Source organism: Cornus florida, unplaced genomic scaffold (genome assembly GCF_030987335.1).
Source record: "Cornus florida cultivar Cherokee Brave unplaced genomic scaffold, ASM3098733v1 CherokeeBrave_3.0.0_Hap2_Chr10, whole genome shotgun sequence".
Classification (NCBI taxonomy): Eukaryota; Viridiplantae; Streptophyta; class Magnoliopsida; order Cornales; family Cornaceae; genus Cornus; species Cornus florida.
In genome coordinates, this window is record NW_026775580.1 from 61,963,967 (window position 1) to 61,980,337 (window position 16,371).

Sequence of the window (16,371 nt, forward strand, 5' to 3'; positions counted from 1 at the left end):
GAGGTCTATATAAAACCCCCCTTGGGCTCATTCCAAAGCATTCCAATTCAAAATCCTTCTTCTCTAATTCTGAATTATCTCCTTCATCTCTCTTCTTCTATAAGTGTCTATGGGTACGAGCCCTTGTCTTTGGGTTTGAGCCTTAGTCAGTCACTCCGAGTCCAAGTTTAGTCAGTCACTACGAGTCCAAGTTATAATCATAGAGTACTACACCGAACCGGTTCACCTATTCCTTTGGTTTGCAGTGCTACTACCGAAGGAAGTAAAAGTTGTTGTATCCTGAGGGATAGACGCCATTGAGTCCGTTAGCACCACAAAGGGGCGAATCTATTTTAAGGATATAGAATCAAATTATAACCTCGACTTATTTCCAGGTTCTTTTATTTTGTTTTATTTTATAAGATATTATATATATAGATTATTATTTTATAATAATAATTATATATATATACACATTATATTTATGTATAATTTTTAATTAATAATATTATAATGTATAGTATACTTAGATCATATTTTGGAAAATAATACGTACCTACCTTGCCTATACTTCTCCTTTCTACATGGCTTTTTAAAACTTTCCCATCTTATGCGTCTTTGATCAAATATTATATTCATGAAAAAAATATATATATCAAATATTATCTTCCATAAATTTGTAGCAGTATTTCTTTTAGTCAAATCACGTGGCCTTGTTTTAAAGCCAATTCATAAACATTCAAGAATAATTCAATGTAATTGAAATGAAATGGTTTGAGTTTAAATTAAAAAAATTAGCTTTTGAAGTTGGATGACAAGGCTCAAAAATATCTTAAGAGGAATGGAAAAACATATTTTATTACCTTCACTGTGCATTTAAAATAGGTTAAAGAAACCTCGTGCAACTATGTTCTACATGACAAATTTAAGATAGAATTTGGTTAAATTATTTTTATATACACATTTTACATATTATTTAAAAATAAATATTTTATGAAATAACGAAAACGAATACAAAGCAAAATGACGACATTTAACACATGAGAGATATGATACGCACTGTAAACATACTATAGGGGTATTTTTTGCACTTTACCCTACAAACTATTGTTGTTTTGAATTTGAGTACCCATTTGTTTCTATATAAAGAATTATATATATATATTATTTGTAAACATTTATTGCAAATTCTAAAGTTTAAAATGTATATTATATATATAACGAATAAGCATCTTTAATTTAATTTTTTAATTATATATTTAAATAAAACATGATAACTATATTAAATTTTAATTGAGAATAATTTTTTCTTTTCTATAATTTAAAAAAATAATATAAAAATTGATATTTTCATTCCATATGATATACTCGATGTACAATAAGCCCTAGGAAATGTAAAATTCTCAACTCACAGAGATCGAGATAATACATAGAGATAATAAACCTGTTAGCAGATATATATAAATAGAGAAATTATTTATTATTATTTTTGGAAAGGTAAGAGAAAATTCTTAAAAGTGGGTTAAATATAGTTAATTTGCACATAACACCTCTCTACTATGAGATTATTAGCATATACATCCCCTTGGGCATTTTAAGAAAAGTAAAAGAGCAAAACGGATATTACAACATTACTTTATTACAAATCTCTGCAAAAAGTAATTTGAGATACGTTTCTACTCAACTTTTAAAGAATAAAGGGGTTAATAGCACACTTTTTAAAATAGATGGTGAAAGTGCTACGTGGATGCACTTTACACATTTAAAGTATTTGTCATTATAGATTTTAAGGTAAAGTGCAAAATAAAACCCTGAACTACCATGCTTAAATTTTTTAAATAACCTCTCTTAATTATATTTTGTGCATAATACCCTCTAAACTATCACATTTTTTGGTTAGACTGCGAAGCACCTGACCCATTACAATTAATATTAGAGTCAGACCCCGTCCTTGATCCGGGAGCGCACCCAAGGACGAATCTAGAAATTCATATGGGGGTAAATTTATATAGAAGAATTTTTTTTATATAATTTAAGTGAGGGCAATTTCAAAAATTTATGAACATAAATGCAAAAAAGTACAAATTTAGAGACTGAGCCCACTGTAAATCCGTGCCTGCGCACACTCGACCCGTTACAATTGATATCAGAGTTAGATCCCGTCGTTAATTCGGTGTCACGCCAAAGCCCGGTCAAAATGAGTCTAGGTACTTTATTCCAAGTAGGGCCCGACTCTAATGAGAACATTGCAAGTTTGGATGTAAGAAAATATTAGAGGTATCCACATCGAATAATGTAAGCTGGGTATAATCTTTTAGGTTTGTACACAAAGCACGCCGACTCTAATGAGGACATTACAAGTTCGGATGTAAGAAAATATTAGAGGTATCTACGTCGAATAATGTAAGCTGGGTATAATCTTTTAGGTTTGTTCACAAAGCACGCCAAGAGAGATTGAAAAGACAAAACTAATTGTACCTCGACAAAACTAATTGTACCTCCATTTATGGACATTGTTGTCGGGCCACTTGAATTTGCCATGATAGGCCCAACTGACCTAAAATATTATATTTTGACAAAACTTTATGAGATTGAGAAACACAGACACATTTTAGTGTGTGAGAGAGAGTCCAACAAGACAGAGTCCAGCCACAGAGAGAGAGTCCAGGGTGAGTGATAGGTATTTCGGTCAAAATAAAAATTGTAATTATGAGTCATTACAAACAAGTTGACTGTAGATGGGTATTCTTATAAATTTAATGCACTTAAGGACAGATTGGTCACTTCAATGTATCTCTTTTCCTCTAAGTGCAACTTAAGGGGTGTAATTTTTGTACAACCTCATGGGGAACGTGGTTTGACCACAATGTTGATCAAAGTTTATGTCAGTAAAAACTCAAACTACATACAAATCGACTTATACATTAGGGCTCAAATGCCAAAAATAATTAAATTAAAATTAAAATTAAAAAAGGAATTTTTCATATATTCAAATAATTCCTTGGGACCATTAACTTGGCAAATAATTCCCTTTGCTTTGTAAAAACTTAAAAGAGGGCATTTTTTTTTTTTTTTTCAAAACCCTATTTATAATAGCTAATTATGATTATTAATGTTTTTTTTTTTTAAGGCAAGAATATTAGAGAGGAGGAAAATGATGCAAGACTGGAATACGGGCGTAGGTAGTAATTCAACAAGCAGCACGAAACATCCCAAGTAAGTGTTCGATCTCTAAGCAGGTTATAAGCTTTCAAAGCAACAAACTTTGTACATTTAAAACATGGGCACCATGAATTTTCGATTTAAAATAAAGCAATTATTACCTGAAATAGAGGGCCAATACCATCACAGCCCTGCAATGCTGTGAAGGTTTTGGTCCTCCACTTACTTATAGCATGCATGGCTTGAAATTTACATGAAACATGCAGGTGAACTCAAACTACATCTTCCTCTGGTTCTTGTTTTGCTGCTAGTTTCTTTCGGCTTACCTTGTATTCTCCATAAAAGTAAGAGGAGAAACCCCACAGGCACATGGCTAAGGCAATGCCCTTATCTGCATTGAAGCTTCCGGTAAGAACATTACGGCGAAGATCTATTGGGCTGGAAGTAGAAGAGATGACACAAATCCTCCAAAGAGTGATGTTGAGCAGAACACCACACTAATACTTCCTATAAGCAATAATTGCATTGCAATTGCTGCTAACACTAGTATCATGTAGTACTTGTTCTCACCAATATCATATTCTCTTGCCTCTTCAGGAATAGCCTACACAAATCACAGTAGGTGGTTCAAAGTTAGAAACAATTGAATTTTTTTTTAGGAGAAATGGCTTATGATGGAAAAGATTGTAAAAAGAGAATTCACATGGCCAACCTTGTTTGTTGGGATAAAGGTATGAATTATGATGATGAATTAATTCATACGGTTCAATCTCATGGCACAAGAATTATGATTTAACCTTAGTGCATAACTAAAAATGACCATATATAAGATTGATTTTTAGAAATGAAGGTGACTAAATTTCATTTTTTAGTTATCAATCATTTCACTTGCCTGGAAATCCTTGTCGATGATCATGGGAACAGTGCAAAACAGAGTGGCAAACATGCCTACAAGGAATTGAATTTGCATGACCAAATTGAAAGTGACGGTGACGCGGGCCTTCAAGTGAATGTACTCCACTGCAGGCATAATGAATCCATGGAGGCTAGCAGCAGCAAGGGTCAGGAAAAAAACCCAACAAATATTTTCCATTAGATTATGTGAGATATATTTTTGTAATTGGCATATTTCGGTAACAAAATACGTCCTAGTCGAGTTGTAATTTCAGTTACCATATCAGACTTGACATCAACTGTGGAATTGGAAATTTGTTCAGAAAAAGAAAGTACTGTTGATCATCGAAAAGGCAAGAACAACATATTAGGACATCGTTTCCCACTTAGGACACAATTACCTACATGGTATATGTTCAGAGTTTCCAAAATATAGAAAATCCAAGTTTCAGTTGGATTCTGTCAAGTGGGAACCTGTACCAAGATTTGGGAACCGATTCCAGAAGCTGTAATTCGAAGAACTCTTTACTGTCCTTTGGGAACCGGTACCAAATGTGGGAACTGATTCCACAAGTCCTAATTGCAAAAGGTTTTCGAGTTTCCTTATTCTGTTTAATTCCTTTTTTATCCAACTTTCCTTCTAAGTCCTATGCACAAAATTACCTTTATTTTTAGAAGGAATAGAACTTTGCAAACCTCTATATAAACTATATCATATACATTGATTTATTTACGGCTTTACATCATTATTCATATATCATACAAAGCCTTAGGAAGTTTATCCCTTTCAGAAAATCAAAGTTGATTTTTCTGTTGTCTTCCTAGAACATACACATATTTACCTAGTTAGGTTAGAGTTGTGGAGTTCAAATCCTGATCGTGATCATACAGTCGTATCTACATCGATCAGACAAAGCAGATATTCTTCTACATCAAGTTCAGACGATTGAAGAACAGAAGTAAAAGCAATCACACTTTGAAAGGGTTAGAGCATTCATGGAATGTTGTCTAATCTACCTGCTACTCTTCTACAAATATCAAGCATAAGCCTGAGGTCAAGTTGTTGGACGGGGAGTCGCAAAGCCAGAGGATTGTCAGCAGTTGGTGTTTGGTAGAACGATAGGGTGTGAGCCAGAGTTAAAGTTCGGTATACTTTGTTTCAAGCATAATGGATTGGTTTACTTTGGACTACATAGTCCACGAGATTTTTCCCATAACAGTTAACGCATTTTTTCAACTGGGGTTTTCTCGCTAAAATTCTGGTGTTATCTCTAACTTTATACTTTGTATTATTTTATCTGCATGTGATTAACTGTTTAATTGCTAAAATAAGTAAAGTTGGAAAAGATACAGATCTGTTTTAAAATAATTCAAAACTTTCCTAATACATTCCGCTATGTACAACTCACAATTTGGTATCAGAGTCAATCTCTACACATTGAGTTGATCCTTGCTGGAAAGTTTTGTTGTTGTTTTTCAAAAATTGTTTTCGAAATCATGTCTTATGCGTTGAAAGAAGGCGGTTCTAATCAACGTGGTCCTTTATTTGAAAGAGATAATTACAATTTTTGAAAATCAAATATGAGAGCCTATTTACAAAATTCTGGTGGTAAAACTTGGGCAATAGTTGAATCTGGCTATACAAATCCTGCAGTAGATATAACTATGGATGGTAAAATAGTCAAAGAGTTAAAAGATACTTTTGCTTTTACTGCTATTGAAACTGAGCGTAATGATGCTAATGGCAAAACTTTATATTCAATTATTAATTCTGTTGTTCCATCTGAATATGCTAAAATTTCTGATTGTAAAACTGCTAAAGAAGCTTAGGATATTTTGCAGGTTACTTATGAAGGAACTTCAAAAGTGAAGTTGTCCAAAATTTAGTTGCTTTCTCATAAATTTGGGAACATCGTGATGAAAGAAGATGAAACATTTTCTGATTTTTATTCTAGTCTTCTTGAAATAATTTCTAAACTGCATCACTTAGGTAAAAAAAAGTTAGTGATAAGAAAATCTGTGAGAAAATCTTAATGTCTTTACCTAAAGATTCCAGATTAGAGTTGAAACATCACTAAACATTGGGATTTGTCTACCAGTAAAGTAGATGAGATGATAGGTTCATTGAAAACTTTTGAGATACAGAACTTTGATTTAAATCAGATGGAGAAAAATCTTACTTTAGAATCTACACAGGTTAAAAATTCTGTGGATGACGACTCTGATGATGACATTGCATTCTTGTCAAAGCAATTCAGTCAGATTTTGCAGAGACAACAAAGGAGAAGGAATAACAACATGGCTAATTCTTAAAAGTTTGACAAGACGTCAAAGTTTAAGTTTAATGAAAAGAAAGTAGAAGAATCAAAAGAAACTGAATTCATTTACTGGAATTGTGGTGGCAAAGGTCACGCATCCAATGTTTGTCCTAATCATAAGAAAGAACAAAAGGATAGGAATAAAGGAAAAGTAATGAAAGTTTCTATGTCTGAAAATTCTACTTTAAGTGATAATGATTCTCCTTTGGATGATACAAATGATTTTTCTTATGTCGCTTTTCTTGATAGAGGTCCTCATGTCATGTCTTTATCTGACTATGATATTTCAGATAACGAAGACAATGAAGTTCGTGATAAATAGGAGCAAGAGGCTGAAAAGGACGATGAAAAGTTGAAGAAGATGGTCAAAGAAACCATTGAAGTCAAATAGTCAATCAATAAGCTAGCAAAGGAGCTTATCCAAGCAAAAAGAGAGAATGAAGATCTAAAGAAACAGATCGATGAAGGCAAAAGGAAAGCTTTTAAAAGCAATTCTGTCATCACTGAGGAGAAGATCATCATTCTTGAGGATAAGGTAAGTATTGCTAACTCATTAAAGGAATGTCTTGCTTTGAAAAATGATTATCTTGAAATTGAATTGAAATCTGAAAAAAATAAACTGAAAGGGTTCAATATGAGTCAAAACAGTTTGAATAAGATAATCAACATGGGTAAGGATGTGAATGATAAAACAAAGTTAGGATTTGTCAAAGGTTCTTCTAGTAATCAAGGTAAAACAACTTTTGTAAAACCTGCTATTATGCCTAAACCATGTTTGCCTGATGCATCACATTCTGATATGAGTTATGTGCCTAAATTTTGCATTGCACTTTTTGTGGAAAGAATGGACATAAGTATAACTCATGTCTTCACATGAAAAAGAAAGATTTTTTAAAAATTCATTCTCAAAATTCTCATGCTAAGAAAAGGGTGCGTTTTAGGAAGAAAAAAGAATGTGACACCTAAGATTTCTAGAGCTGAAAATTTACATAAGAAAGAGGTAAAGAAAGAAAAAGAATTTCATGAAATGAGAGTAAGAACTATTTGGATCAAAAAGTCTGATTTGATCAATTATATGCTTGTTGGGTCCATAGAACAAGTTTCCAAAAGGATTTCACCTTCAAACTGAGTCCTATGAAATTAATGATCATGGCTTGTGTTTAAAAGAAAATTTTGTTGCCATTGGATCACTTGTTAGGATTTGGTTAAGGTTTTGAGTTTCTAATCATAGTCTTCATGATATATTTAAGAAAATTCTTCTATTGAATTTATGATCTATCTTTGAATGCAAATTTGGACACATGATTTTTTATTAGAAATAGATTCTTGGCTTGTAATCTATACAATGAAAGTTCATTTGCATTAATTAAGGGATGTTTAGATTTGAATCTCTTAATTTCATAACCTTTTGTGCACTAGTCCAAATCTGAAAAATTTGATTGAAAATCTGTGAATTGTTAACTGGGATATATTGATCATAAAAGTTATAAAGGTTATTGTTTGGAAAAAAAAAAAATAATAATAATAATAATAGGAGCTTCAAAAAAATGAATAAATTCAGCTTTGAAAAAAAAAATGTGAAATTTTTTGAATTCTTTGTTTAAGAAAAGGCTACCTATTGAGATGTGTTCGAAAGTTCCCATTAAACTTTGAAGTGGAGCTAAATGAGTAAAAAGAAAGGTAGAGATAAGTTGAATTGGGGAATTGCTGTCTGTTCTTTAGAGTGAAAGCCACCTTACTTAGAAAAATTGCTCAAAGACAATTTTATCTTGATACTTTTCGATCAATATGGTTTGGACAATGATTTATTGATAATTGATTAAAAATTGATTAGATGGATTGCACACACACACTTGAACTTGTTAAATTGATTTCTAACTGTTTCATTAAAATTTGCAAGTTAAAATTCGTGTTGTGATTATTTCCTGAGAATTGAAATTGATTGAATATTCTGTGGAGTCGAAATTTTCATTCATAGATATCTCTGAAATTTTTTTGGAAATTTGGATCATGTGTGGACTTGAATGACTTTGATTTACTGCTCAATGATTTGTTCTTTATTTTGTTTTTTAAAAAATAATTTAAAAAATGGAAAAACTAAAAAATATTCAAAAAAAAAATTGGTTTTAAATTGTAGTTTATTTATTTGATCATTGAGTGTTTCAAAAAGACTGTTAGAAAATTTTTCTGGAAAATTTTTAAGTCCAAAAATTTCAGGTCTGTCATGTGCCTACCGGTTCAAGTTGCAAAGGAGCAACGCATAAGTCTCTGGTGCTTGGCTACCGGTACCACAAGTTTGGTACCAGTTCAACAGTGGTCCACATCCACGTTTTGCTCATTGCCCAGTGGGAACCGGTTCCCATTTTGGCTACCGGTTCCTGGCAGCGACATTGGGTATCAAAGTTTCATTTTTTACTCTTTGTTGGGTTATGTTGCACACACCTTTTCTCTCTCTATATACCCACTTTCTCTCTCTATATTGCTCACATATATACATTATATATATTGTATTGATGTTGCATCATTCTCATCATATTAGTGCAAGATAACATAGAATCATTTAATTGAACTTGAAAATTGAAGATTAAAGCTTAGAAGGTGAAGAGAATTTATGGAGTTTGGCTTTGGGGTTAGAGAAAGAACTCTTAGTGGATTTGGTTAAGATTGAATCTTGGGTTGCTTTGTTGATATTGAAGACTTTGTTGGTTTGTGATTCAAGACTTGTGGTTGATTGTTGGGGTTTTGAAAAATCAAAACAAACTTGTTGAAAAACAAGTTGTGAAACGCATACCAAGTGTTTGTGCAAATTACCCAGTGAACTCCGGAGCTTCAAACCAAAAATTTTTGAACACAAGATGCCTCCAAAATTGTCTCGGAAAGCCAAAGGCAAGGTATTGCGATTCCTCCACCTCTTAAAAGAGCGCGAACCACAATTTTAATCCGAGAACCACAAGAGGGTCCAACCGCTCCAAGGGATGCTCCGACTTCTCCTATGTGCTCTAGCTCTCCTACCACTGAGATACCACCTGGGTATCCTTCAGTATCTGATTATCGAGAAGATTGAGTTTGCTCAAGAACACTTCTACAATGAGCATGCTTAGCAAGTATACATGAAGGTGTATAAGGATAGTCCGATTAAATCGGAAAGAAATGTGAACTTGAAGAAGCTCAGAGACAGTCCGGGGAAGAAATTGGTTGACTACATTGAGAAACACAAGTGGTTGTTTTTTACCACAATGGCTAATTCCTACAGTCCCGATTTAGTTCACTGTTTTTACTCAAATATTCGCAAAGTTCATGATTCAGGAATTTTTGAGGTGTCATTGTTCGGGACGGACTATGTTGTTCATACAGATATGATTGGCAAAGTTCTTGGTATTCCCAAGAATTTTTCAAGCACTGACTATCGTCTTCCACTGGAACATTCCGAGCTGAAATGGGAAGATATTTGCAATGAGTTGTGTGTTCCAGACTCACCAAGATTTCCCGACTACATTCCAAATCGCTATCTTACAGATGAGGCGGCGTTTCTGAATTTGTTTGCCATCTCAAATCTGGGTTACTTTGAGAAGAAAAATGTGATCTCTTCAGATCGTGCAGAGGTACTATATCTCCTATCTATTGATGCACAGATACATTTTGATTATTCTATTTATGGACTGATGATAGCACACTACAAAAACAATTCCAAGAAGAAATTATCTCCATTCCCTATGATCATTATGGCTTTATATCGGCATTTTGAGATTCCACTTCCACCTCGTGCTCATCATATTGAGATCATGTCTGAGATGGATGTTAGGGCTTTTAACAAGCCCAAAGATGCCAGAGCTTCATCCAGGAAAGCTAGTAAGGGTGCAGCTGCTTCTTCATCATCTCTTCCAGAGATTACTAAGCTCTTTCCGACTAAGCGTGCTTTTAACAGTCTAGATGCCAATTTGCTTTACTCTATGATTCTTCAGAATCAAAAGGCCTTGATGGATGATATTCTTGATCTTCAAGAAGATGTTCATTTGCTTAAAGAGCAGAGGACAGGTAGTACATCTAAGGATGTCTGTAAACCATCCCCTCCAGATCCATCACTTATTTCTGAAGATGATAAAGATGAAGAGGATGAGGATGCAGAGGATTATAAGGATGGTAGTGGGAGTGACACTGATGATGGTGATGAGGAGATTCTGACTTCTACAGCTCCATTCGCTGGAGATGATCCTGATGCTTGATTTTATGATCATATCATACATGCATCACTTTTTGTTCAGTTCTTATATTGTCATGACTTGATATTTTTTAATATTATCTTTTGGCTGCATATATTAAACTGATTACTGTTTTCTCTGTTTTTACTCTTGATGGCCTTTTCAATTACTTTGACAATTTGTTCCAAAAGGGGGGAGAACAAGGTTACATTAAGAAGGATCTAAAAATTTTTGGAAATTTTTGGATACTTTATTTAGGGGGAGTTATTAAAATTGTTTTATTAAACTTTCACTGGTAGTCTTGCTTAATCCATGTGCAGGAAACCAGGTGAAATTTTGTCCAAAAGAAGAATAGAGAACAGAGAAAAAAAAAAAAAAAAAAAAAAAAACTATGTGTTTGCTTAAACAGATGTAATTTACTGCTTTAGGTAGATTATAAATTGTTTTTAGGGTTTTGTCACGAAATTGCCAAATGGGGAGATTGTGAGATATATTTTTGTAATTGGCATATTTCGGTAACAAAACACGTCCTAATCGAGTTATAATTTCAGTTACCATATCAGACTTGACATCGACTGCGGAATTAGAAGTTTATTCAGAAGAAGAAAGTATTGTTGATCATCGAAAAGGCAAGAACAACATATTAGGACATCGTTTCCCACTTAGGACACAATTACCTACACGGTATATGTTCAGAGTTCCCAAAATATAGAAAATCCAAGTTTTAGTTGGATTCTGTCAAGTGGGAACCGGTACCAAGATTTAGGAACCGGATCCAGAAGCTGTAATTCGAAGAACTCTTTACTGTCCTTTGGGAACCGGTACCAAATGTGGGAACCAATTTCACAAGTCCTGATTGCAAAAGGTTTTCCAGTTTCCTTATTCTATTTAATTCCTTTTTTATCCAACTTTTCTTCCAAGTCCTATGCATAAAATTACCTTTATTTTCAGAAGGAATAGGACTTTGCAAACCTCTATATAAACCATGTCATAATCATTGGTTTATTTACGGTTTTACATCATTATTCATATATCATACAAAGCCTTAGGAAGTTTATCCCTCTCAGAAAATCAAAGTTGATTTTTCTATTGTCTTCCTTAAACATACACATATTCACCTAGTTAGGTTAGAGTTGTGGAGTTCAACTCCTGATCGTGATCATACAGTCGTATCTACATCGATCAGACAAAGCAGATATTCTTCTACATCAAGTTCAGACGATTGAAGAACAGAAGACGGAGAGTCGCAAAGCCAGAGGATTGTCAACAGTTGGTGTTTGGTAAAATGATAGGGTGTGAGCCAGAGTCAAAGTTCAGTATACTTTGTTTCAAGCATAGTGGATTGGTTTACTTTGGATTGCATAGTTCACGAGGTTTTTCCTATAACAGTTGACGTATTTTATCAACTGGGGTTTCCTCGCTAAAATTCTTGTGTCATCTCTAACTTTATACTTTGAATTATTTTATTTGCTTATGATTAACTGCTTAATTGCTAAAATAAGTAAAGTTGGAAAAGACATAGATTTGTTTTAAAATAATTCAAAACTTTCCTAGTACATTCTGCTTCGTACAACTCACAGATTCTCCACTAGGACTATCTCCGTTCATGTGAAGCCCTAGAACAACTGATCCAAATGTCATCAAAACGATAGCATTGATCGAGTAGTGAGTGAACTTTTACTTAACAATCATAAACGCGAAAATGGCTGTGAAGGCGAGCTGAGTTAATCCAAGAAGACAAGCAATTGTGATGGGAAGGTAAGGTAAGCCAAAGGGTAGAAGTAGCCGACAAGACCAATGAGAACTCCTACCAAGGCACTAGCTGCAACAAGCCTTGGAGTGATCAGTAGTCTGGTGTCTCTAGCCGTGGCTCGGGCTTGTGCATAAGAAATGGCAATGGGGAAGATGAGGATGGGGAAGCCAGCATTGAGTAACCAAGCAGTGAGCCATTGCTTCTTTCCTCCATGCAAAAAATATAGCCTTACAAACATTGAACCACCTACTTGACCAATTGACACTAATATGCAGTTCAGGAGTACAAGCAATGCCTTGACAGGTTTGGTGCTGCTTTGGTCCATTGTTGCCTCAAATTAAGCTCCTGATTGTGGACAGTGGGTGAGAATAAATAGATTAGAAAGAAGTGTTTGTTTATTTAATTCATAACATCATTTAGAAAGAGAGGAAATCCTCAATTATTTGGATGATATTAGCAAAAAAAGTTGGAACAAATAGGAGGATGGCAAAGTGACTGCAAAAAAAGAAGAGCACTAACATCAAAGTTTGGTTAACCTTTCTAAAAAGAAGAAAACAACAAAGTTTGGTTTCTTCTTTAGTTTGCTTTACAACAAAGGAAAGACGATGCTCGATCGAAAGCAGCTTTTCTTTGTCAGAATATACACCTTCTTGGGAGGAGAGTGAAGCAAAACTTATTGCCGAACCGGGAGGCCAAATAGGATGATCGGTTCTACATCAAAGAGAGGAGAAGAGATGAGAGAATTTTTCTTTTGTTTTAGTTTCTCCTTTTCGTTGGTTTTGTTTGCTTTGGAGAAGAGAAAACTATATATGAGAATGAGGGGAAGTTAATTTGTTGTAAGAAAATTCTGTCTTTTAAGAGAAATTTGGTCTATTGAAAACAATTTTCACACAACATTAAAAATGATATGAGACCCAAACAAAAATTACTGTACCAAACACAACACGATTAACTAAATGGATTAATCGTGTCAACCCGTTTATGACTTGAACTCGTTTAAGTTTAACCCAAATTCGTTTAACTCGTATTGTGTTCAAGTCGTGTTGGCGAATCGTGTCAGCTTTTGCCACCCCTACCTCAAACGTATTCAAGATGTGTAATTAATGAAACCAACTTGAGTTTGGAGACGAGATAATGAATGAGGTTTAGACTACTTAGGGCACATGAGGCGCATAGATGACGAATCTGTGAGGATTTCGCACATTAATGGCGTTTTGGTAAGTGTGTGATTACCACTAGTGGCGCGTGGCAGCGCGATGATAGAGTTTTGAAGATCATAGCGCGTGATTACTACTAATGGCACGCGCGTGATTACTACTGATGGCACATGGCGGCGCGATGATGAACTTGCGAAGATTCGACTCGTTGGGGTGTACGGAAGCCCATGGAGGGGTGGGATTACCACTTGAGGTGCGCGGGTGCACAAGGTGACGGATTCATGAAAATTCAACACTGTGTCTTCCCTAGCGGAGGTGGTTATGTTGTCCGTCCCACTAGAGATAGTTGAACTTCTTGGCGGTGTGTGGGTAGTATGAGTTTGAAAGTTGACCGTCACTCGGGATAGAGCTAATGTGCTATCCTCGATGGCAACTGTGATAAATTGATAAAGATAATAGAGATACTAACCTATGCGAGAAATTACTTGAATTCGCAATAACAAAACTTGCATAGTTTGAAGAGAAACTTTTTCACCAAAACATGAATATAGAGAAAAGAGTTAGCAAAAAAAAAAATTGTAATTTTTCTATCAAAAAATTTGTACAAAGCAAGATTTTTTTCCGTAATAGAAGGACTCCACTACTCTCACTCTTCTATATCCAAGCGATATTAGTGGAAGTATTTAATTATTTTTTTCATTATTAATACCTTTTTATTTTAAGGAGTTTTATTTTATTTAAAACACTTAATATTTTGGAGTCTTAAAAAATCATAAACAATATAATTGTTTTCAATTTTAGTCGTTGGATAAAATACAACGACTAAAATAGAAGTCGCGTATATTGCTCCCTGCACACCATAGAGTAACTGAATAGACCTACTATATATATATATATATATATAGGTGAGTGATGATGAAATAGGTGCAAGTATACATAATAACCGCATAAATGCACGAGTGCGTAAACTTGTAATCTAATATTAGTTTTCTATAACCTTTCTATCACTATTGTTTGAGACAGTGACATAGCCAAAGGCAAAGAGGGACAAGTGGGGGCAACTGCCCCCACTAAATTTTTAATTTTTTAAAATTTTATATGGAAAGAGTTTTATATTTGTATTGTTGTCCCCTCTAAAATTTGACAATGTATACATATATACTATATATATATATATATATATATATATATATATATATATATAACCAAAAACCCATTCATGGGAGGAATATAATAGTGTCACAATTGTAAATATATATAATATATCTATTAATTTATATTTTCCCAGAGAATATGATATTGTTTTCCACTTTCCCAAAATATTATATAATTTACCACTTTCTTAAATAAATATATAAATAAATAAATAAAAACATTTCATCAAGATATTCTACCATACCACAAATAAATGGATTACTTTCATCACTTCTTCATCTTCAACATTTTCACAATCCAAACAAAGCAAGCGAAGCAACCATTTATCAGTAGACAGAGACTCAGTCAGTCATACTACAGTGCGGTAGACAGGTAATCTGATATATTTTTTTTTTTATCGTCTAAATTTATTATTATTTGATATTGTAATTTTAATTAGAACAATTATTAGTTATTACTATCAAAATTATTTTAGGGTTTGTTGTTCTTTAAATTTTAGTTTGTGTTTTTATTTTTTTCACATATGTGATATATTAGAACAGTTAGGTAAGTGTATTATTTTCTTTTTTATATCTTATTTTTGATTCATTGAATATGATTTTTTTTTTATTAATATATTTAATTGAATGAACTCAATTTTGAAACAATAATGAATAATCTGAAAAATGGTTGTGAATGTGCTAAATAAAAATATTATGAATTAATGTTTTAATTTTTATATATTTTGTTTTGGTTCAAATTATATATATATATATATATATATTATTGCTTTAAAGATTGCCCCACATAAGAAAATTTTTAGCTAAGCCATACTCGCACCTTGTAAGTCTTCTTCAACTTTGCATAAAGTGCCCCAAAAAAAAAAAACAGGTGATTTTTGTGCATTCGTACCTACCTTGCCTTTACTTCTCCTTTCTACATGGCTTTTTAAAATTTTCCCATCTTATGCAGTTATACGTCTTTGATCAAATATTATATTCGTGAAAAAAAATCAAATATTATATTCCATAAACTTTTTAGTCAAATCATGTGGCCTTTGTTTTAAAGCCAATTCATAAACATTCAAGAATAATTCAATGTAATTGAAATGAAGTGGTTTGAGTTTAAATTAAAAATTTAGCTATCGAAGTTGGATGACAAGGCTCAAAAATATCTCAAGAGGAATGGAATAACAAATTTTATTACATTCACTGTGTATTATAGGTTAAAGAAACCTCGTGCAAATATGTTCTACATGACACATTTAAGATAAAGTTTGCCATATTTGCACGAGGTTTCTTTAACCTATAATACACAGTGAATGTAATAAAATTTGTTATCCATTTCTTTAACCTATATATATGTAATAAAATATCTCAAGAGGAATGGAATAACAAATTTTATTACATTCACTGTGTATTATAGGTTAAAGAAACCTCGTGCAAATATGTTCTACATGACACATTTAAGATAAAGTTTGCCTAAATTATATATATATTACATATTATTTTAAAATAAATATTTTATGAAATGACGAAAATAGATACAAAGCAAAATGACGACATTTAGCACATAAGGGTGTAGTACACACTATAAACATATTATATCGATATTTTACCTTACAAATTATTGTTGTTTTGAATTTGAGTACCCTATTCGTTTCTATGTATATATATATATATATATATAATGAATAAGCATCTTTAATTTAATTTTTTTATTATATATTTAATATAACATGATAACTATATTAAATTTTAATTGAGAATAATTTT

The 16,371-nt window shown here is 32.9% G+C and overlaps 1 pseudogene; it reads right to left on the bottom strand.

Annotated features, from left to right (window-relative positions):
• Nucleotides 1–3,413: 3,413 nt before the first annotated feature.
• LOC132277699 (purine permease 1-like) lies at nt 3,414–12,630 on the bottom strand (annotated as a pseudogene).
• Between the last annotated feature and the right edge of the window lie 3,741 nt (nt 12,631–16,371).